The following is a 21320-nucleotide window of genomic DNA, read 5'->3' on the forward strand; positions in this document are numbered from 1 at the left end:
GACTTCCTAGCACAGGCACTGGAGTTTCTGCTCCTAACTCTGTGCGGTGGGGCTGGACAGAAGGATGGGAAGCCAAGCAGAGGCCACATCAAAGTAGTCACTGCCGTGGGCTAATGCTCCAGAGGTCATTTGTAACAGGCATCTGGATATTAAGGACACAACAATGTCTCCAGTTCCAGCTCAGGTGAGAAGGAGGTCCGTCATTTTTATCAAAGGAAGCAACAAAATAAGGTAGGAGATGCTCACCCCAGTGACCGCAGGGTGAAGAGCAGGCGCTGTGGAGCCCACCTCCCCTGAACCAAGCTCTCTGCCTGTTGCTGGCTGCAGCCACAGGCCTCCTTGTACTCTGCATGGCTTTACCCCATCCTCAACGTCAACCGGCTCTTCCTTATTTGTCATCATTAGGTCCAAGCAGGACCACCCCCCCAACACACACACACCCTTCTACCTGCTCTCAGAGGTAAAATTATCAGCAAGGTAGGGTTAGAATCTACCACATGGTCCACTTTGCATGGAATTCACCTTAACAAACATCTGCTTGGTCTACTACACCTGCCGGGGGTGAGGGTCTCCTGTTTTAAAATCTATCTATGAAGAAAAATCATTGCCCCTCAATCTGGCAGGCAGAGTCCTAAGGTGAAATAACCTGCCCTCTGCTCCTTCCATCATAATTGAAACACTTCCCATCAGTCTTCCATGATCAGGGCACACACAGTGAATCTCTCATAGGGTTTTCTTTTGGAGCCAGGTATACCCACACTACTTTGCTCTATTCTAACCCTCCCTCCGCCAGGTCATATTTACCTGGCTGTGCTGTTAAGGTTTCCAGGGCACGGAGCCATCACCTGCACACCCTCCGACAGGGGCATTCTCAACCAGCTCTGCCGCTAGCTCCCACTTGGAGTTCCTAGGCTCCACTTCGGTGTCGACACTGCTGCTAAGTCACCCAGGTCTCTGAGGTCTCTGGTTCTGCAATTTTCCTGTCCCCTTAATGTTCAGCTTAAAGCCTTCTTAACCAGGTTTGCAAGTCTCCCAGAAAACATCACTCTGGCCTTCATGAAATACCTCCCCTCTGGTTATCAGAGGCTCTGGTCTAGGGAACCAGCCCCTTCCTTCCAAAAATAAAAACAAAAACAAAAAAAAGCGTTACCTAGGAAACCAGCTAGAGACATCCCATATCAGTTTTCTCTTTCAGAATCACAAGTTGTAGAAGAAATTTAACCACTGTCTCCGCCAAGTCCTTCCATTTCCTATTCAGAAATTCAAAGTTTCTGGTGAAGACCCAGGTTTCTCCTACGAGTCCCTCCCACATGACAGGAAGATCTGATGAGCACCAGCAGGGTCCTCCCCTCAGCTAGAAGTCGGCTCAGGAAGAGGGCAAGTCTCACCTGCTGCAGGGCCAGGTCTAAACACAGCTGCCTCCATTCTTCCCAATAGCTGGAAGTCTCTTCCCCAACAAGGCACAACTAGAATTCCCTCCCACTGCAAATACAAACAGGGCAGAATCCTGACTCTCTAGAAAGAGAGGAAGACTACTACATCCCTGAGACTTCCCTGGTGGCGCAGTGGTTAAGAATCCGCCTGCCAATGCAGGGGACACAGGTTCGATCCCTGGTCTGGGAAGATCCCACATGCTGAGGAGCAACTAAGCCCGTGCGCCACAACTACTGAGCCTGCCCTCTAGAGCCGGTGAGCCACAACTACTGGGCCCGTGTGCCACAACTACTGAGCCCACGCACTCTAGGGCCCGTGCTCCACAACAAGAGAAGCCACCACAATAAGAAGCCTGCACACCGCAAAGCAGAGTAGCCCCCGCTCGCCACAACTAGAGAAAGCCCACGCAGAGTAGCAAAGACCCCGTGCAGCCAAACATAAACAAAATTTTTTTTTAAAGACTACTACATCCCTGACTGTGGGCTGCATATGGAAGACTCCAACCCTGAGGTCTCAAATTGGAGACCCGTGCTCCTAAGGACACACACTCAGTGAGAGTGATGCCTCCCGAGGGCTGGGATAGGAAGCCAGACAGGAGGGCCACCCTTGCAACTCCACAGGCAAATGCCTTTCAAGTCTGTGACAAGGGCACAGACATACTTCTCTTGTAAGACAGTGCTAAACCCACTGGACAGCTCCAACAATAGATTCCCAAAGACTCTCCCCCGACCCCCACCCCGGCCAGTTCCCTTCCCAGGTTATTCTACTCTAAAAACTATTCAATCCTTCCAATAAATCCAAGTTTTAAAGAGCATTCTTCAAGTTCCTCCTTGTTCCCAATGTGCTTGCATTCACTCATTCATTCATTCATTCACCCAGCAAACATTTAAGAAGCTTGTGCAATGGGTCAGATACTGAGCTAGGCACTGGGTATATAAGAATGAGCAAAATCGACAAGGTCCCTGCCCTCCCGGAGGAAGGGGAAAAGCAGATGTCTCCTAAAGAATATGTCACAACAACAGTAAGAAGTGCTGTAAAGGACAAAAGAGAAAAGGGGAGCGAGGTGAGGGGTCGGAGCTGTTTCCTGAAGAGGGAGCAGCAAGGTGGTTCAGTTCCTGAAAGGCAGAGCTCCCTTCCAGCTGGGAGTGGAAGGGTGCCTAGACTATAATAAACCAGGAGGAGAGAGGCACGGGCCCAGGCTGAAGCAGGAGGCAGGAGTGGCTGGATCACGCAGCACTTTTCAGACCAGGTTCAGAATGTGGCTCTTATCCTGGGAGCAACTGGAAGTCTTCCTAGGGTTTTGAGCAAGGACGTGGCATGATTATATTGGGAATTTTTTTTTTTTTTAAGAAGATGTTGGGGGTAGGAGTTTATTAATTAATTTATTTTTGCTGTGTTGGGTCTTCGTTTCTGTGCGAGGGCTATCTCTAGTTGTGGCAAGCGGGGGCCACTCTTCATGGCGGTGTGCGGGCCTCTCACTATCGTGGCCTCTCTTGTTGCGGAGCACAGGCTCCAGATGCGCAGGCTCAGTAGTTGTGGCTCACGGGCCTAGTTGCTCCGCGGCATGTGGGATCCTCCCAGACCAGGGCTCGAACCCGTGTCCCCTGCATTAGCAGGCAGATTCTCAACCACTGCGCCACCAGGGAAGCCCGGGAATTTTTAAGACACCACTCTGGCTGCAGAGGGGTGAAGAGATTAGAAAGAAGAGGAAGCAGCTGTGGGGAGAGGAGGGAGGCAGCTACTGCAGTCTTTGAAGCCAAAAGATGGTAGTTTGGACTAGAGTGGTGGCAGTGAAGTTGGCGAGAAAGAGAACCATTCAAGAGACGTTTAAAAGATGAAAATAACAGCACTTGGTAACGGATGAGATAAAAGCCAGCTTACATTTGCAGTGAAGAGAAATGTCAATTACCTCCAGGAGAAAATACTGGCTGTATATACTCTGCAGCTCACTGGTATTACACATACTTCCTTTGGCAACTATTTTTCAAATTTCTAGACAAATTTAAAACTCTTCTTATTTGCTCTTAAACCTATTCTTAAAAACTGTCATCCATTTTTGAAACACATTTATTGAGCATCTACTATGTGCTGGGGATAGAAAGGTGATCAAGATAGCCAGGCCCTTGGCATGTCTCCTCTGAGCCTCTAAACCCCCCTGGCAATGAATGCAACTCCCAAGGCTGAGGTCACCCTACCTCCAGAAACCTTCACATGAGTCACTCAACAGACTCCTGTCTACCTCTCAGAGACCTTCCACAATGCAACAGCAGCACAAGCAGGGAGATTCACTCCTTATTTCATAAGATCTGAGCCCCGGGAGACATCCCGCATCAAATCTAACTTCTCCAGGTGTCTGAGCTGCCAAAACCTTGCTCTTACAGGAAGACAATGAACCCCAAGAAGCAGTTCTTCCTTCTACATAATCAAACTCCTTTCCTCTAAAATGTACTGAGTTTGGGACCTACATGTGAACTGTGCTGTTCCATTTGTTGCCCAAATTAGTTTGTGCTGGATTTTATCCTACCATAGAGATTGAACAGTGTAGCTCCAGGGTTTACAAAACCATCAATGTGGCCACATAGAGCTATTTAACTGAAAATTAACTAAAATTAAAACTTCAGTTTCTCAGTTGCACTAGCCACCTTTCAAGTATTTGATAGTCACATGCGGCTAGTGGCCACCATATTGATGGCACAGATGTAGAGGTGCTGCTGTTTGATTTGAATTTCCCCTTAAAAAAAATACACAAAAGTTTAACATATGGTGACTTTCAACATATTAACTGTGTTCCCCTCGATTTTATAAGTGAACGCTATAATCTGAATTTAAATTAACATGCACCACAAAAATAGTGCTTTTTAGTTAGTTTCATAGTTCGGGCTTTGTGTATATTTTATTCGCCAGGAATGTTGAAGATAAAACCTTGTGATTCCTTGTGAGGAAGAAAGGGACCATGATTTTACAAGTCAATGTGGACAGAGACTGTTTTACTGTTTTTACATATACCCTACACATTGCCCAATATAGTTGATATTCTCAGTAAATACATAGATTAATTGGTAATCTAATTTTGTGCCTACTTTTCATAATCAAGTCTATAAGGGGCTTGCAAGAAATGTTCATTTCAGATTTGGAATTTCAACTACTAACACCAGTCCTGTAATGATGCAACATGCAGGAATTTTTTCTCTCGAACCATATCTACCATGTGATTTTATATCCCAAAGATACATTTATATTGTGACAGAAAATCCACCAACAATGCTTCATATGTGAAACTATCTCGGAACAAGATTAGCAAAATGTTACTGAAACTGAGTGACAGAAACACGAAGCTCGTCATGTTATTCTTTCCTTTCGTGTATTCAAAATCTTTTTTCCTGAATAATCTTTTTTTAAAAAAAAGGACTAATGCAATTATATACAAATTGAATCGGTTCTAACAAATATTCTGTAGGGTAATTATAAACTTTGATATGGCTGGGTTCATAGTATTTTACCAAACCTCCCAAGCCAGGTCAAGAACTAACAAAGCCAGTGACTTGTTTTATGAAATTCTCCTCCTGTGTGACCAGAGGTGGGGTGGTTATGAGGAAGCACCACACCATGTCCCTTCAGGTGGGTTCTTCTTTCAGCAACTCGGAGCCATCATGCTTGATCACCTGATAATAAGGCCACTGGCCTCTGCCCCCTCTTATCAGAAAAAAAAGACTAAAACTCCACTTCCCACAGCCCAACACTAAAGCAGACACCTGCAGACAGAGGGACAATGCTTCCGGTCCACCCTGACTTCAAGGTGAGCCCTGCACCCACTGCCGAGGCTCCAGGGCAAGCACTGCCCAGGTGCCGGCTGATGGTTAGCATGTTACAGGCTGTCCCACACTGAGCCACAGCAGGATGCCTCCAGTGGACGTGCACAGGAGCCATTTCAGTCCTACCTACTGCCCTGTGGTTACTTTGCACACAGAATGATGGGAAATGTGGACCCAGAACAGAAGCTCATCCCCTCCAGGCCAAGTTCCCCACTGCCTGTGAGTCAGCAAACCCTTGTAAGAAATTCCCAAGGTGCCTCAAGCAGTGTCCGGCTCTGAGCCCCAGCCCCTCCCCTCTGCTCTGTGATGCACCTGCCTCTCCCATCTTCATCCCCTCCTCTCAGGCCCTCCTCCCCTGAAGCCAGACTTGCCACACACTGCTCGCTCCCTTGAGGTGCTCTTCCCAACACTCCCAGGTGCTGGCTCCCTCCCTTTATTCTTTCTCAGGGCCTGTTCTTTTTCCTCAGAGGAAGGAGACTTCGCGCTTATCACAATTTAATATATACAATGCACACGTCTGTTGACTTGTTTATTGTCTAGACTACATAATATGCTACGTGTCGGCAGGGAACATATCTGTTTTGCTGCCCATTGGATTTCCAATGCCAAGCACAATGCTTGGCTCCAGCAGACGCGCAGATACTTGTGTAATGAGTGATAATCACTGTTTAGTCAGTCCTTTCAGCAGAAAGATTTTTAAATTTTATATTTCAAGCCCCAAATGATACACAGAACCATCTTGAGGAACACTGCTTAAAAAACAACATTAGGTGTAAGAAAGGACTTAAAATTGAGTAAGAGAACTGGCCAGCTTATGTCAGCTTTATGTAACAAACGTGAAATGAAACTCTTATGAAATGCATGTTGTGATTCTGAAAGGTTATTTGCGGGAGCAATCCAAGCGGTGGGTTTAAATCTCAAATCCTAAATAAGGTGGTGACTGAAGAGGGCTCCTCTTGCCCAGTTCCATTCTCAACTGTTAGGATAAGCCGGGAGGGGCTCAGTGTGTTAGTTCCAATCATCGTCTTGGGGGTAAAGCCCTTAGAACCAATCTTCCAAGCAAACCCAACAGACAAAGGTTACCTCGTTGTTTCAAAGCCCACCCTGTTCCCCACCCCACCAGCTTCCTCACAGAACGGTCAGATTCTTCTCTCAACAGTCCCACCTATGCTCACAGTGACCTGGCCTGTGGTTTTGTTCACCAAAGAAAAACCAAAGAGGACTTAAGTCTCCTGCAGCTCCCATAGAGTTCGTCCTTAGGTTTAACAAAGTTCTCCCAATACGCAGCAGATGTTCTGAATGAGAACTCAGAATTTAAACAGGGGTCAGTACACAATAAAAGACTAGGAATGCATGACCCCAAAGCAGAGGGAAATCTCACTTTTTAAACTGGTAAAACTTCCAGGGTACATGGCTTGAGAAGATTCCAAAATGAGGCAGGGTGCATCGGAAACAACCACAGAACTCATATTGGGGAGCAACATAAGCTTGAGTTCTAGTCCCAGCTATAAGCCCTTGTCCTTCCTGTGTGATCTTGGACAAGTTACTTAACTCCTCTGAACCTCAGTTACCTCATCTTAAAATAAGATTGATACTAGTCTCTACTACTCATAGGATGATGTGAGGTTTAAAAGTAGGAACAGTGCACACAATAATTCTCCATAAATGATGGTTACTCATATGGTTATCACCTACCTGTTCTTTTCTCTTTACAAAAGCACTAGCACAAACATCGACCTGAGACTTCAGGACTCATTTCCTTTCAACCATTTAATTTCTCAGATCCTTAGATTCATAAACTCACATAATCTATGACACTGTATTGGAGGGAGTGTGGGGGAGGAGACTAAGAAATCAAGTCCTCATTTTGGAAGAGACCCCCAAGATCCGGAGTAGGGAAATGATGTGCCCAAGACACACATAATAACAGGATTAAACCCCCAGGACTGGAAACAGGTCTCTTAATACCAACTGCAGTGCTCTCTCTACCTCACTCAGAAACCCAGGGTTTCTGTGCTTTCATGACCTCCTAGCATCCCTCTGATGAATGGTACCTCACAGACACTTCACACAATGCAATTAAGCATTACAAGGAGTTTGGCAAGAGGCAACACGGAATCTTGCATAGAACCTTGAGGTGCTTTAAAATTCACGTATAAGAGTATTCACATCAGCCTACGTTTCCAAACTTCTTATAACGATAGTTATTTTTTTATTTTTATTTTTTTTGCGGTACGCGGGCCTCTCACTGCTGCGGCCTCTCCCATTGCGGAGCACAGGCTCTGGACGCGCAGGCCCAGCGTCCATGGCTCACGGGCCCAGCCGCTCTGCGGCATGTGGGATCCTCCGGGACCGGGGCACAAACCTGTGTCCCCTGCATCGGCAGGCGGACTCTCAACCACTGCGCCACCAGGGAAGCCCACAATAGCTATTTTTAACTTGGGATTTAAAGTTGACAAGGAACTCAATGAACAGGCAGGACAAAGGGAGCTGTCTGTCCACGGCTGGTTAGCTCCTGAAGTCAATGCTTCTCACGCGGACAAGAGTCAGCCAAAGGACAGAGCTTCACACAAACTGAAAAACGTTCCTCCAGCCCACAGACCATGGATTACTACTGCCTGGGCTCCAAGTGGCAAATCTTACGAGATGCTCCCTAGCTTTTCCCCAGAGCCACCTACCAGTTAACCATACGTTCTGTCATCCGACAGGAGCAACTGTTACTGGGTGCTCACGCTGTGCCAGGCACACGAGTGACTTCATGTAATCCTCACAACTACCGATAAAGGATGTACTACCGTGGTTCGTATGACCTAGAACCCCACTGACTATGACACCATTATTTTACGTACGAAAAAGAAAGTTACTGCCCACTACAACTTAAGACCTCATAGATTATAAGATACTTTTCAGAAATGTTAAGATGAGACAAACTGTACTGTCTTAGCATTGTTGAAATGTGAATATTGTCCCATTTACAGATAAAGAAACTGAGGTACACAGAGAGAGAAAATAATTGCCCAAGGTCACGGAGCTGATAAGTGGAAGCATTGGGATACATACCTGGTAAGTCTGGTCAACTTTTCATGGCAGTAAACTCAGATTTCTTGAGAGCCACATGAATTACCCAAAAACACACCTGGCAGAGAGGCAGGACACAATGGTGCTAACTCTTGTTCCACCATGAGCACATTAACTGCGGCAATTCTCTGAACATCTCTGAACCTGACCTTTCATGTGTCCAAGGAGGCCTGTGCTAGGCTATAATAAACCGCCATCCTTCTTCTGGGAAAAGCAATGTGGTACGATGGGAAAAGCACATTTGGAATCAGAAAGTCGTAGACTGAAATTCTTGTTCCAGAGAATTCCCTGGCGGTCCACTGGTTAGGACTCTGTGCTTTCACTGCCGAGGGCCTGGGTTTAATCCTTGGTGGGGGAACTAAGATCCCGCAAGCCGTGTGGTACGGCCAAAAAAAAAAAAAATCTTGTTCCACTATCTAACCAGCTTATTGCCCTGGGAAAGTTACTGAACTGCTCTGAGCCTCTGTTTCCTCTCCTGTAAATTGAGGCTACCAGCATCTAGCTCACTTAGAGGGCTGCTCAAGGACGGGAAAGGATATATATACAAATAGAGAAAGCAGCACACGGCAGAGCTGGAATTCAACAAATGCTCTTTTCTATACTAGCCACCTTCTGCTTTGGGACAGAATCAAGGAACAAACAATTCCCTGTGACCTCAGCAATTCCCAAGTGGGACACTCAGGAGAGAATAAGGATCAGACAGGAGAAAGCAGACCCTGAGGGACACTCAGGCAAAGAAAATGAACTGGAAGCACCTGGAGGACAGGGACAGCTGATGAACTTCCAAACTTCTCAATAAACTAACTGACAGGGGAAAGGGAAAAAAAGAGAGAACTTAACACTATCAAAAGACACTGGTCAATAGATATGAGGATGAAGAGATACCAAACCTGACACAGAAAACCAGTCCTGGAAGATTCAGTTTGATACCAAAAGTGATCTACAGCAGGAAGAATTTCCCCATTGTTCTGTTTTGTTCTTACTTAAGTAATATTCTGTGCATTTCTCCCCTATCTTTCTTCAAGAGCTTCAGAAAATCCTCAGAAGAGCTTTGACTTGGAGGGAGGGTGAACCATATGGATGTAGAAACAAATTCTTGACCTGTTTCTTTCTCCATCATACCCCTAATGCCTCAAAGTTTCTGGCACACAGCCAACTCTCAACAAAAATTAGTTAATATTTTTTGACTACATGTCATTTCACTTTGACCAAAACTGCAAAACATCCTATATATTTATTCTACCTAAAAGCCTAATAATCTTTCCTACTTCTTTTCCAGAAGCATTCTAAAACCATAATCTCTAATACACAAACGATACACTTGGCGAAAGCTATTTCTCCAGTCCTCTCACACGATGACATTCTACCCGCTCTTCAAACCTCCAACAAGGTCCAGCCCCCTCAGCCCCACCAAACCCCTGCACTTTCTCTTCCCCCTCCTCTGTCCAGCCCTCGGGTGCCTTGGCAGTTGTCTCAATTACCACCATCATCTGAACTGAATCAGTTTGTTAATCTCCTTCCTCTCAGGCACAGCACCTTTCCTGGAGATAAATGTGCAGGCAAGTCAAGTTCACCCACAGTCCTCCATACACCCCCTACCCATCCCCATCCCAGCCTTCCCTGACACTCCCAGAGAGGCCCAGTGAAAAAACTATATATACATATGGCAAAAATCCCACCCTACCCCCATCACCTCAGGGGGCTGCTTGTTTTCCATAAGTTTAGACCAATCACCAACTTTTAGAAGAATTTCAAAGAATCCTGAAATGATTTAAGGGTTGGGTAAGAGCTGATAGAAATGGCACTTTTGCTCTTTCAGTACCTCCGAGGAGATAAGCTTCACTGTGTCACTGAGCCCTAAACTCACAAACCTAGACTCCTGGGAATTCCCTGGCAGTCTAGTGGTTAGGACTCTGTGCATTCACTGCCCAGGGCCCTGGTTCCATCCCTGGTCTGGGAACTAAGATCTCACAAGCTGTGCATCGAAAAAGAAAAACCCACAAAAACCTAGATTCTGCAAACACTCCCTATCCCAGAGTTCAAGGATCATTTGCCCCTCCGTTTTTCCTTGTTGGTTTCCATATAAAAGTCACTCATTGTTTCCCTTCCAGCTTACATCAGGCTCCTGAAAGGACTCCTTTAAATCCTTTGATGAAAACCATCAAAACACGCGAAAGGCTGGTTCTTTTCAATTCCTGTGCAGAGCAGCCCTGGTGTCAAGAGCTAGAACTTCAAACATGAATATGGCACCACCCCTGTCTTCATGGAGCCCACGCTTTTCCTCCAACTCTGAAAAAGTATGCCCTCCCTGGGAAGCGTCGATTAAGACGTAGTGACAAAGTATTTCATAGCTTTGGAGGAAGAGCGAGGGTGGAAACAGACTTTGCCCTTACATTGGCTGCCGTGTAACCATAACAACAGATGGTTTAAGTAACCATCAACCCACCTAGGGGCTAAGTTTTCCAAAAACCATTTTCAAAAGGGGAAAACTCCCCTGCACCGACTCCCGCGTCAGCCGTGCATTCTGGGCAGCGTGCGAGGCGGAGCTGAAGCCGACGGTTCAGTCCATCCCCGGTCCCACCGTTTCATTCGTGCGCTCCCCGGCAGCACAACCTCCGCCGTCACACCCGAGCTCTGGGGCAGGGCACCTGGCATTAGGCCTCAGCCCAATGTCACTTGTTAACCTTCCAAACCCCCAGCTTTCGGGACGCCGCCGCCTCAGGTCTAAGGCACACAAACCACCCACTGCCACCCACGATTTCCAGGAGCTAGAGAAAAACAACCCGAGGCGCAGAGAGCCTCTAAAAGATCCGCGTAAAAGTAACTGCGGTTCTCGACTTCCAGGCATTTCGCAACGTGAGCGCTGGGGGCGGCAGGAACCCGGGGCCCCATTCACAAAATTACAAGCTGTTTTCCCTTAGTTTGCTTGTGTACGGTCCTCCCCGGACGGGGCCGAGCCCGGAGCCCGTGGATCGCAGGCTGCGGGGACCGGCCGGAGGGCACCTCCGGCGGGGTCAAGCCCAGACCGCCCCACACCGCCCCAAAGGAAAGAAGGGTGCGCCCGGGGGTGTCGCGGGTAGGCGTCCCTGTCAACTTAACCTAGACCGTGACAGCGGGGCGGGGCCCTGTGGGGGCCGGACCCCGCGCCCCGCCGCACCAACGGCCGCCGGCCCCCGATCGTACCCCGGACTCTGAGGAGCCTGAGCCTTCTCGGCGGGCGTTCCCTCCACCGCCCCACCCGGCCCCGGGAGCGCTCACCCCGGATCCACTGGCTGCCTCATTGTACTGCGCCGGCGCCCGTGCTCCACGGCCGCCGCAGCTCCTGCTACGGCTCGGGATCGGGCCACAGTCCTGCCGCCAGCCCGCCCCCCGGCCACCGGCCGCCCCGCCCCGCCGGCGGACCCGCCCCTCACCCGCGGCCGCCGCCGCCAACCAGAGGGCGGCGGGGGCGGAACAGGCCGCGCGCCAGGCCCGGCCAATCCAGCCCTCTACAAGTGCGCCGAGGAGCGGCCGCGGAAATGGCCGGGCGATTGGTCAGGTCTGTTAAAGGGGCCGCCGCCCATGGGGCTGGGGAGAGGGGCGGCGGCGGGGTTACCAGGGAGAGCCTGGTGTGGGAGAGGTAGGAGCTTCTCTTCTCTCCCAGCCTGGCAGCCGCGCTCTCCCCAGCGCTTTGCATATTAATTTCCTCTTCCTGCAGCCTAGCAACAAGTGGAGACAGAACCTGCCTCTGTCTGAAGGAGAAACTGAGTCTCCGAGAACCAAGGGTCTCCCGCTTGACAAATTAACTCAGGTTTGGGTTTAGAGGGCAGTCAGGCAAATCTGTTCCCGTCCAGTCCCAGAAATTGGCTTACAAAGACACATTCTCAGCCTCACCCTGGAGGATCTTTTTAAACATATTTAATAGACATTCCGTGTGTCTGGAATGGGGCTGGGGAAAGTATGCATTTTTCAACGCCCTTCCCTTGAGGCGATTCTGCTGTAGGTGGTACAAGAGCCACACTCAGGCACATATTTCAAGTCGATCATTGTAATGAAATCCAAATTCAACTGCCAAAAATAAAGAGAAACTTTTTTTTTTAATCCTCAAAATCAGTAATACGGTTGGGAGACTTGCTAGTGGGGCTGGACGTCGCCTACTGAGAAACTCAGAACAGTTGCCTGAGTGGGTCATGCTGAGATCTGAGTTTGAAGGGCCCTGGGCTGGGACGAAGCAACAAGCCAGTCTTGTTTTCTGACTGGTGAGACAATGCTTAAATACTTCAACGGCAAACACACCCTTCCTCGTTGCCATCACCAGGCCCAGTCATAAACCCAGGAGGGTGCCTTGCCCTTCTGGAGCTTGGTTCCAAAGACATCAAGCCCTGCCCACCCTCCCAGACACATTCCTGTCCCCATCCCTGTGTCCCAGACACACATCTGACCCAGAAGTCACTGCCTCACTTGAAAGTCAGCCCCTTCCACCTAGACCCCTCCTACGAGGAGCAAACTGACTCCAAAGAACAACTGTTTTTGTCGTTGTTGTTGTTTTGCTGTGATATCTGATAGGTGCTGTGTTTGCCAGGAACAGCTCGACACACACATTCATCAGCCTCATCAGGATTAAGTCTCTGGGTTGCAGATATCACTGCCTGGGATCACCATTTGCTTCACTTGGCCTTCCCAAAGGAAGAAGAATTCTTGTCTTAAATGGAGAGCGTTCCGGTCGTGGATATCTGGAAATGTGCAACAAAGGCAGTTAGCACTAGAGAAACAGCACAAAGCTTGTCTCGGCCACCTCTTAAAACCTCCACCTGGGCTGGGGGTGGGATGGGGAGTGAAGGGGGGTGCCTGGAGCTGCACCACCACAAGGGTCCCTGGAAGCTGGCAGTGTGCATCTCAGCCCTCCTTGCCTGGGCCAAGCCCTATATAAATATTAGATTAATTAATACAGTGTCACCCTTACCTGGAGGCCAATAAGTTCTAGCATGAACCCTTAGAAGAAGACTTTCTTTCTGAAAAGTGAGGAATTTGGATGCTTTGAAAAATAGACATATAACAACATAATAATATTAACACGTCCTACCTTTAAGAGGTTTCTCTGGGCAAGACACTTCGTCAAGATCTTTGCACATATCAATACACTGAAACCTTACAAGAACCCTGTGTGGTAGGTATGGTTGTTATTTTCTCAATTTTACGGATGCAGAAGCTGAAGCTCATGGAGGATTGGTAATGTGTCCAAGACCACAAGACTAGCTCAAGAGAGAGCCAGCATTCATGACCTCCTAACTGCCTTCTCCAGTGCCTGCCTAAATGCCCTTCCTTGCTGCCGGAAACAGGATGGCTAACTTCAAAAGGCAAAAGAAGCAAATATCACTGATCTTCACCAAAAGACAGCGCAATATAGCAGCACTGCCTTGGAGTTTAAGTTCCATTGCTCTAACTTACCACCTGCTTGATCTTGAACAAGACATATCATTAAATCCCTTTGAGCCTCTGAGTGCTTGTCTATAAAATGGGATAATAACAAATTCTGCCTCCTTGGGCTGGCATGAAAACCAAATCAAATAAAGAATATACATAAATACATATGTACTTTGAACTTACAAATGAAAAGAGTGATTTTAGAGCTTGGCATCTGTGACTCAGTATAGTGACCAATGACAAAGGCCAGGGATTGTGATGCTAAATTTAGATATCAAAGAAGATTCCTTACTTTCTCCCCCAAATAGCTGATCTATAGGTACAATATGTACAAAGTGAACTAAATCTTTTCTACCTATAGAAGTCATAGAAATTCAAACCCAAGTTATTACTCTGGCATCTGCCTCCCTCCCCCGCAACCATCACCCAAGTCTCTCTCTCTCAACCCAGGCTCCAGCTTAAGCCTACAGGTTCCAGGATACTTGATGATTCCTAATTATGGCATTTCAAGATAATTCTTATTTTCTCATGAAACTTAAACTGGAAAAAAAAAAAAAAGGCTGTATGATATTTTACTTCCATTTTTTTTTTTTTTTGGCCTCACTACCCAGCATGTGGGATCTTAGTTCCCCAACCGGGGATCAAACTTGTGCCCCCTGCGCTGGGAACATGGAGTCTTTACCACTATACCACCAGGGAAGTCCCTGCTTCAATTTTTTGACATTGCATTGCACTCTTGGCAGGAGAAATGGTTATGAAGTACACAAAAACGAAAAGTTGATCCACTCATACATCTAAAAAAAAAAGGTTAGGGGTCCATTGTGCCACAAGCTGCACCTTTAACGAGCGATCACTGAGAGCTCAGTAAGTACCAGGTGTTGTGCTGAGTACTGGGGATGGAAATGAAGACAGTATTTGTAAAAAAAAAAAAAAAAAAAAGTGCATAAAGATGGCCTTTTAGCACTAGATCTAGCAGAGAAAGACTGACAAATTGATAGACCATTATAGGCTTCCACAAAGTTAAGCACAGGAGCTATGGCACACAGAATAGGCATTTATAATTGCTGGGGAACCCCATAGTGTTTTAGGGGTGACCAGATGAAGGCTACTAAGAAGAGAAACCAGGGCTTCCCTTGTGGCACGGTGGTTAAGAATCCGCCTGCCAGTGCAGGGGACACGGGTTCGAGCCCTGGTCCCGGAAGGTCCCAGATGCTGTGGAGCAACTAAGCCCATGCACAACAACTACTGAGCCTGTGCTCTAGAGCCTGTGAGCCACAACTACTGGGCCCGCATGCCACAATGACTGAAACCCACGCACCTAGAGCCTGTGCTTTGCAACAAGAGAAGCCACCGCAATGAGAAGCCCACGCACTGCAACAAAGACCCAACACAGCCAATAAGTAAATAAACAAATAAAATAAAATAAAATACATCTACTTAAAAAAAAAGGAGAGGGCTTCCCTGGTGGCGCAGTGCTTGAGGGTCCGCCTGCCGATGCAGGAGACGCGGGTTCGTGCCCCGTTTCGGGAGGGTCCCGCATGCCGCGGAGCGGCTGGGCCCGTGAGCCATGGCCGCTGGGCCTGCGCGTCCGGAGCCTGTGCTCCGCAAATGGGAGAGGCCACAACAGTGAGAGGCCCGCATAACGCAAGAAAAAAAAAAAAAAAAAAAAAGGAGAAACCAGAGAGGTGATTTAAAAAAAACAAAAACAAACAAACAAAAAATAACAAGTAAGTATGTTGTCACCAAGGAGAAGAGATTGGAGAAGGCGGGAGTAACATATGCCTTAGAAGGGTCAAGATGGGAGAGATCTGAACTGTGCACCTTGGGATTTGCGAATTAGAAGGTTACTGAGGCCATTGACAAAAGCAGTGTGCGTGGGGCTAGAGATGCAGAGTCTCCCTAGAGTTGGGCTGAGGTGAAGAGCTAAGAAACCAGGATGAAGAGGCCGGGCAGGAGAGGACAGCGTCGCCAGGAAGCCCACGGGGACAGGGGAGCTGCCCGTGGGGAGGAAGAGGGTTTGCTCTTCCACTTAAGCTGGTTGCAGACAAGAATGGGTGTGGGTGCAGATTCATTCATAGATGGAGGGCAGGAGGTTGGGGAAATTCCTGCTTGCTGGCTTCTATTATTTTAGCTCTAAAGTGAGAGGCGAAGTCATCTCTTGAGAGTGGGTGGGAGGTAGTAACAGGGGCTTTGAGGGAAACAGTGAAGAACCAGAAAAGCCACTGAGAGGAATGAAGGAGGGAGCTGCCAGATGGAGAGGGAGAATCCTGGGCAGCCCTGAGGGCCCATGCATTTGAGGCATTCCCAGGATCGGAGATGGATGGATGGTTATGTGGGGCTCAGCAGCCGGGCCCAGGTGTGGAGAATCCAGAGTCAAGAATTTACAGGGTCAGGAACAGGAGAAATACAAAACAGTGCAGGTTACTGACAACATGGGGGTTGAAGTGATGGATCACGTGTTCTAAGTTGGATGGAGATAGAAGGAAATCCAAGGGGGTGGGGAGCTGCCCCAGAGGAAATCTGTGGGGCAGGAGAGATAGGAAGAACCAGACTGTGTCGATTTGGAGTGGGATGGGTTAGGCGAGGTCTTCACAGACGAACCATTCTGAGTGATGACAAGGTCAGGTGCAGCCATACAGCTGGAGTTTCTAAAGACACTCGACTCCTGGATTTTCCCTCCTCTGGTTCCTTATGGAGAATGATCTGAGGCCGTGTGGCCTCCAGTGCTTTCTGTTCACTCTGCACCACCACTGGGCTGACTCTCTGAGATGATGGAGCTGGGAAGAGCATCCTTCTCTCGTTTGGTTTCCCTTCTAAAATAAAAACCTGGGAATTCCCTGGCGGTCCAGTGGTTAGGACTCAGCGCTTTCACTGCCAGGGCCTGGGTTTAATCCCTGGTCAGGGAACTAAGATCCCACAAGCCACACAGCATGGCCAAAAAAAAAACCTGTTAATGAACAGAGGGACTCCCACCATCGTCATGGAGACATGAGCATTTGTGGGAAGGGATACTGGAGGCAAGTCTTCCAGGGCTTTAGAAATGCCTCACCTGGGGCTTCCCTGGTGGCGCAGTGGTTGAGAATCTGCCTGCCAATGCAGGGGACACGGGTTCGAGCCCTGGTCTGGGAAGATCCCACATGCCGGGGAGCAGCTAGGCCGGTCAGCCACAACTACTGAGCCTGCGCGTCTGGAGCCTGTGCTCTGCAACAAGAGAGGCCGCGACAGTAAGAGGCCTGCGCACTGCGATGAAGAGTGGCCCCCGATTGCCACAACTAGAGAAAGCCCTCGCACAGAAACGAAGACCCAAGACAGCCAAAAATAAATACATTTATAAAAAAAAAAAAAGAAATGCCTCACCCAGTGGGTTGATACGCCTGTGAATAATTCCCGGCCATCAAGGAGCAGCAAACAGCCGGCTGATGTTGGTTATTTACTTTGCTAATTAGCATGTGAGACCTGAGGTTATTAAATATAAATGTCTCAAAGCTCTGTCATTCTGAGGGAGGGCCACTGGCAGAATGGTGGCTTCTAATTGATGTGGAGCAGAGCCAGAGTGAACTTCTAGGAAGAAAGACTGACATTTGCCTCCCTTTCCCTGCTGACTCTCTGCCTTGCCTCTCAGGGCCCTCCCGGTGCTCTCCACGCAGAGAATGAATCCATCGTACAGCAGTCACTCTCTCACTTTCCCTCTAACCTTGACATCACCCGCCATCCTTGCTGCCTTCCAACCACCGGGCCCTCTACTCTACTTGGGCACAGGAGATTCAATCTCTGGCTTGCCCAGAATCACCCTGGAGCACAATTTTAACTCCAGGGATGGAGGGTCAGCAGTGTATCCAACAGGTTCTGGCCCAGCCCTGCCTGCACCATCTCTGCTGTCCCCTTATGTAGCAGAAGTGGGAGGGCTCAGCTGGCCTTTTTTTTTTTTTTTTTTTTTGGCCACTCAGCTTGTGGAATCTCAACTCCCCAACCAGGGATTGAACCCAGGCCACAGCAGTGAAAGCCTGGAATCTAACCACTAGACCACCAGGGAACTCCCTCAGCTGGCCTTTTAATGACGTATACATCCACCTAAACATACGGGAAGGTTGTTTGTTTGTTTTAATCTTGAAAACATGATTTACATACCCTGATATAGAGTAGCTAGAAGTCAGTGGGAAATGTCCACTCCCAATCAGGTGGTTAAACAGAATTAGAGATGAAAAGCATGAAATTGCTAGCCTTAGCCATGTCCACGTGGTTACAGTACTCAGCACCTATGCGATTCAGAAGACAAAGACGGTCTATATTTGGGTGAGAGTTTATGCAAAGAAAATGTTTGAATCTGTTTTGGCCAGGGTTCCCCCAAACGCAGAACTTGAGACAAAGGTCACATGTGAATACATTGCTGGGGAATGTGACCCCAGGGAGCATACCTGAGACTCAGGAACCAAAGCAAGGATAGAGGCAGAGGTGTTTGATAATGCGTTATTGGGGTGACCGTGTTCCAGGCTGCTCGATTTGGAGAGACTGAGAAGCCCTAAGAAAAACATCTCAAGCACCCACCTTCTAGGATGGGGGAGAGACATTTATCCAATGGTTTCTGCCCCCATTGGTGAAAAGCTCTGCACAGGGGCCTGCACCCTGCTTCCAGGACGCACTGGCCTGGCACTGAGTGGGCATCAACCAAGATGCCCTGGGTGGGGTCTGAGGTACCGGCTGTGAGCCAGAGGCAAGACACTGTCAGACTGTATCTGCTGGAAGCTGGTAGGAGCAGTCACAGAACTGACCACTCCAGCAGTGGCTGAAGATCTCCAGTGGGACCCAGAGGTTTCTGATACAAAGTCCATTTTCAAAAAGAGGAACGTTGCACTGTCCAAAAAAACCTGCCATCTTAAGTTTGGCTTTAGGGATATAAGATTTCAAATGTCTTTTAATATTGTTATAATGTTCTCTTTAGGGAAGCAGCATTAGTCTAGTGACTTTGGGGTCATTTGGACATGGGTTCAGGTTTTGCCTCTGTCATTTCTGAGCCATGTGACTTTGGATAAGATACTGAACTTCCCTGAACTCCTGTTTCCTCATCTGTAAATTGGAGATATCCACATCATATGTTGTTGTAAAGATTAAGTGTATGCATAAATGCTTAGTGTAGCATCTTTATATAATAGGTGCCCAATTAATGGAAGCTGTTGTTTTTTTACTCTAGGGGAAGTTCCTGGCCATGGAGTGTAATGCATACAGGAAGACAATCGGGTGATATGCTTAAGCTGCAAAAATAGAAGTGAAAGAAGCTATCACATGGTTGCAGGCAGCCAAAAATGTCTAATACTTTAAAACAACTGAACAGCTTTTATCTACAGTGACTACATATCTTGGAGTTTCCAGGAAAGCATCAATTTCAAATGTTCTCTCATGTTGTCCCAGTACAAAAACTCCTATTTGAGAGGCAGTCACCTTGAGCTTGGACCAGAAAACAGCATTATAGATATATCCCATCAGGAAGGGGGAACATCAGCCCTCTAGTTTCCTTTGCTCCCCACGCTCCTGGAGTGCAAGCAACACAGCTCTTCTTTCCAAGAAGGTTCTTCTTCCCACACCTCAGCTGAGGGGCCCCAGCTCTGTTTGTACAGGTGAGCTAATTAACAGCCACTGCCTTTCAGAAGAACCAGAAGCACAATGACTGCCACACAGCAGAGGAGGAACCAAAATCCACAGGTGGAGGACTCCTTCCCCACCCGCCAACCCCCCAGCACCCCTCTCTCCCACTGCACCTGTGTGATCCACCACAGCAGGAAATGGTTTGGGTTTTTCCATGATGAAAGTGATAGAAGCTCAGTGTAGAGTATGAAAAAAACACAGAAACCTAGAAGAAGGAAGAAAAAAAACACCACATATTTTCTTATCACCTATTAACAATTGTCAACATTTTGTTTGTATTTCCTCCTGTTCTTTTTTAAAGCATAGTTTGTTTTACATAGCTGTCATTTTACACTAGATACAATTTTGTATCCTTTATTTAAAAGTTAACATGGTAACATAACGAGTAGCCATACAGGATAAGGGAAAGAAGGGCTTGGCTTGGGGTCAGAAGAGTCTGAGTATTAATCTCAGCTCTGCCACTTATTCACTATATGACTTTGGGCATATGATTGGTCTTTTCTGAGCCTCAGCTTCGTCATCTGTATAATGAAGATGACAGACACATCCATTCTCTGCCACTAGTTTTCTGTGTGGTCCTAGACTATAGGACTAGATTGTAAGTTCTATGAGCACAAAGCCCTTCTGACTAAACCCCTAGAGCCTGGATTTGGTGGACTAAAGATGGCCACAAACTCTTCTTGGTCATTCCTGCCATCCAGAGGTAGAGTTTATTCCTCCACTTCCTGGAATCTTGGGCTGGCCTCGTATGGTAGCCAGCCTCCAAGATGGTCCCAGTGATCCTCACTTCCTGGTCGTTCATGCCCTTTCATAGTCTCCTCCCATTGTGAACCAGGGCTTGTCTGTGTGATAAAAAGGGTATGGCAGAAGTGATGAGGTCTGACATCTGAGGATACTCAGATCATCATCAGTATAATGAGGATACTCAAGCATCCTGTGGAGAGGCCTGTGTACAGAAGAACTGAGTCCTCCTGCTAACAGAAAGCCCCAGTTTTCCAACTATATGACTGAGCCACCTTGGAGGTGAGCCCTCCAGTCCCAATCAAGCCTTCAGATGAGTATAGCTCTGGATGACATTTTGACTGCAATCTCATGTGATGACCCAAGCCAGAACATCCCACAAAGCTTCTGCATGATTCCTGACTAATCCAGAAGCTGTGAGAAAGGAATATTTATCATCATTTTAAACCACTAAGTTTTGGGATTATTTGTTATGCAGCGTAGATAACCAATACACTCTAGGACTGACTTTGACCCACGGAATGCAGCAGAAATGGGATTCTGAGACTTCTGAGCTCAGGCCTTAAGAAGACTGAGAGGACTGACAGCTTCCACTTCCTGGCTCTTGGAAATCAGTCACCTGCTTTGAGAAGACCAAGCCACTTGGAGAAGCCAGAAAGAAGAGAACAGAAAAAAAGAAGAAGAAGAAGAAGAAGAAGGCGGGGGGGGGAGGGGGGGAAGAGGAGGAGAAGGAGAAGAAAAGAACTGAGGGACACCGGATGAAAGGCCCAGCTACTCTCCAAGCACCAACTGCTATCACTGTGAATAAGCCTCTCAGAAGGTCAAACTGAGTCTCACCCCAGATGACCACAGCCTCAGCCATCATCATACGGGGCAAAGAACCACACAGCTGTGCCCAGTCAACCCACAGAAATGGGAGAATAAAATGACGGTTGTTCTAAGCCTCTGGGTTTTGGGGTAATGTCCTGTGCAGCAATATGTAACCAAAACACTGGTCCAGCCTCTGGCACGTAACTGGCTCTTGAGAAATGTCTGGGGAAGACACGGACAACCCTTGTTGGGCTTCCATTGCCTCTTCTATAAAATCACAGAGGTCAGGCCATTCCACACCTTACCCATTGCGAGTCGCTATCTCTCTATTGTTTTGTGGCTGCTCACCTGGCTGCCTGCCGCACGGCCTCACTTTACTCTTGTAGGAAGACTCCAGTGTCC

The 21320-nt window shown here is 47.8% G+C and overlaps 1 protein-coding gene across 1 annotated transcript in view; it reads right to left on the reverse strand.

The window, feature by feature from the left end:
* The window catches only part of TEX2 (testis expressed 2), a 108879-nt gene extending 97146 nt beyond the window's left edge, over positions 1 to 11733 (reverse strand). The window contains exon 1 of the mRNA XM_007456774.1: positions 11583 to 11733. The gene's annotated coding sequence lies outside the window, so the exon portion shown is untranslated. The remainder of the gene's footprint in view (positions 1 to 11582) is intronic.
* Positions 11734 to 21320: the final 9587 nt, after the last annotated feature.

The sequence above is a fragment of the Lipotes vexillifer genome, unplaced genomic scaffold (genome assembly GCF_000442215.2).
Source record: "Lipotes vexillifer unplaced genomic scaffold, Lipotes_vexillifer_v1.1 scaffold299, whole genome shotgun sequence".
Lineage (NCBI taxonomy): Eukaryota > Metazoa > Chordata > Mammalia > Artiodactyla > Lipotidae > Lipotes > Lipotes vexillifer.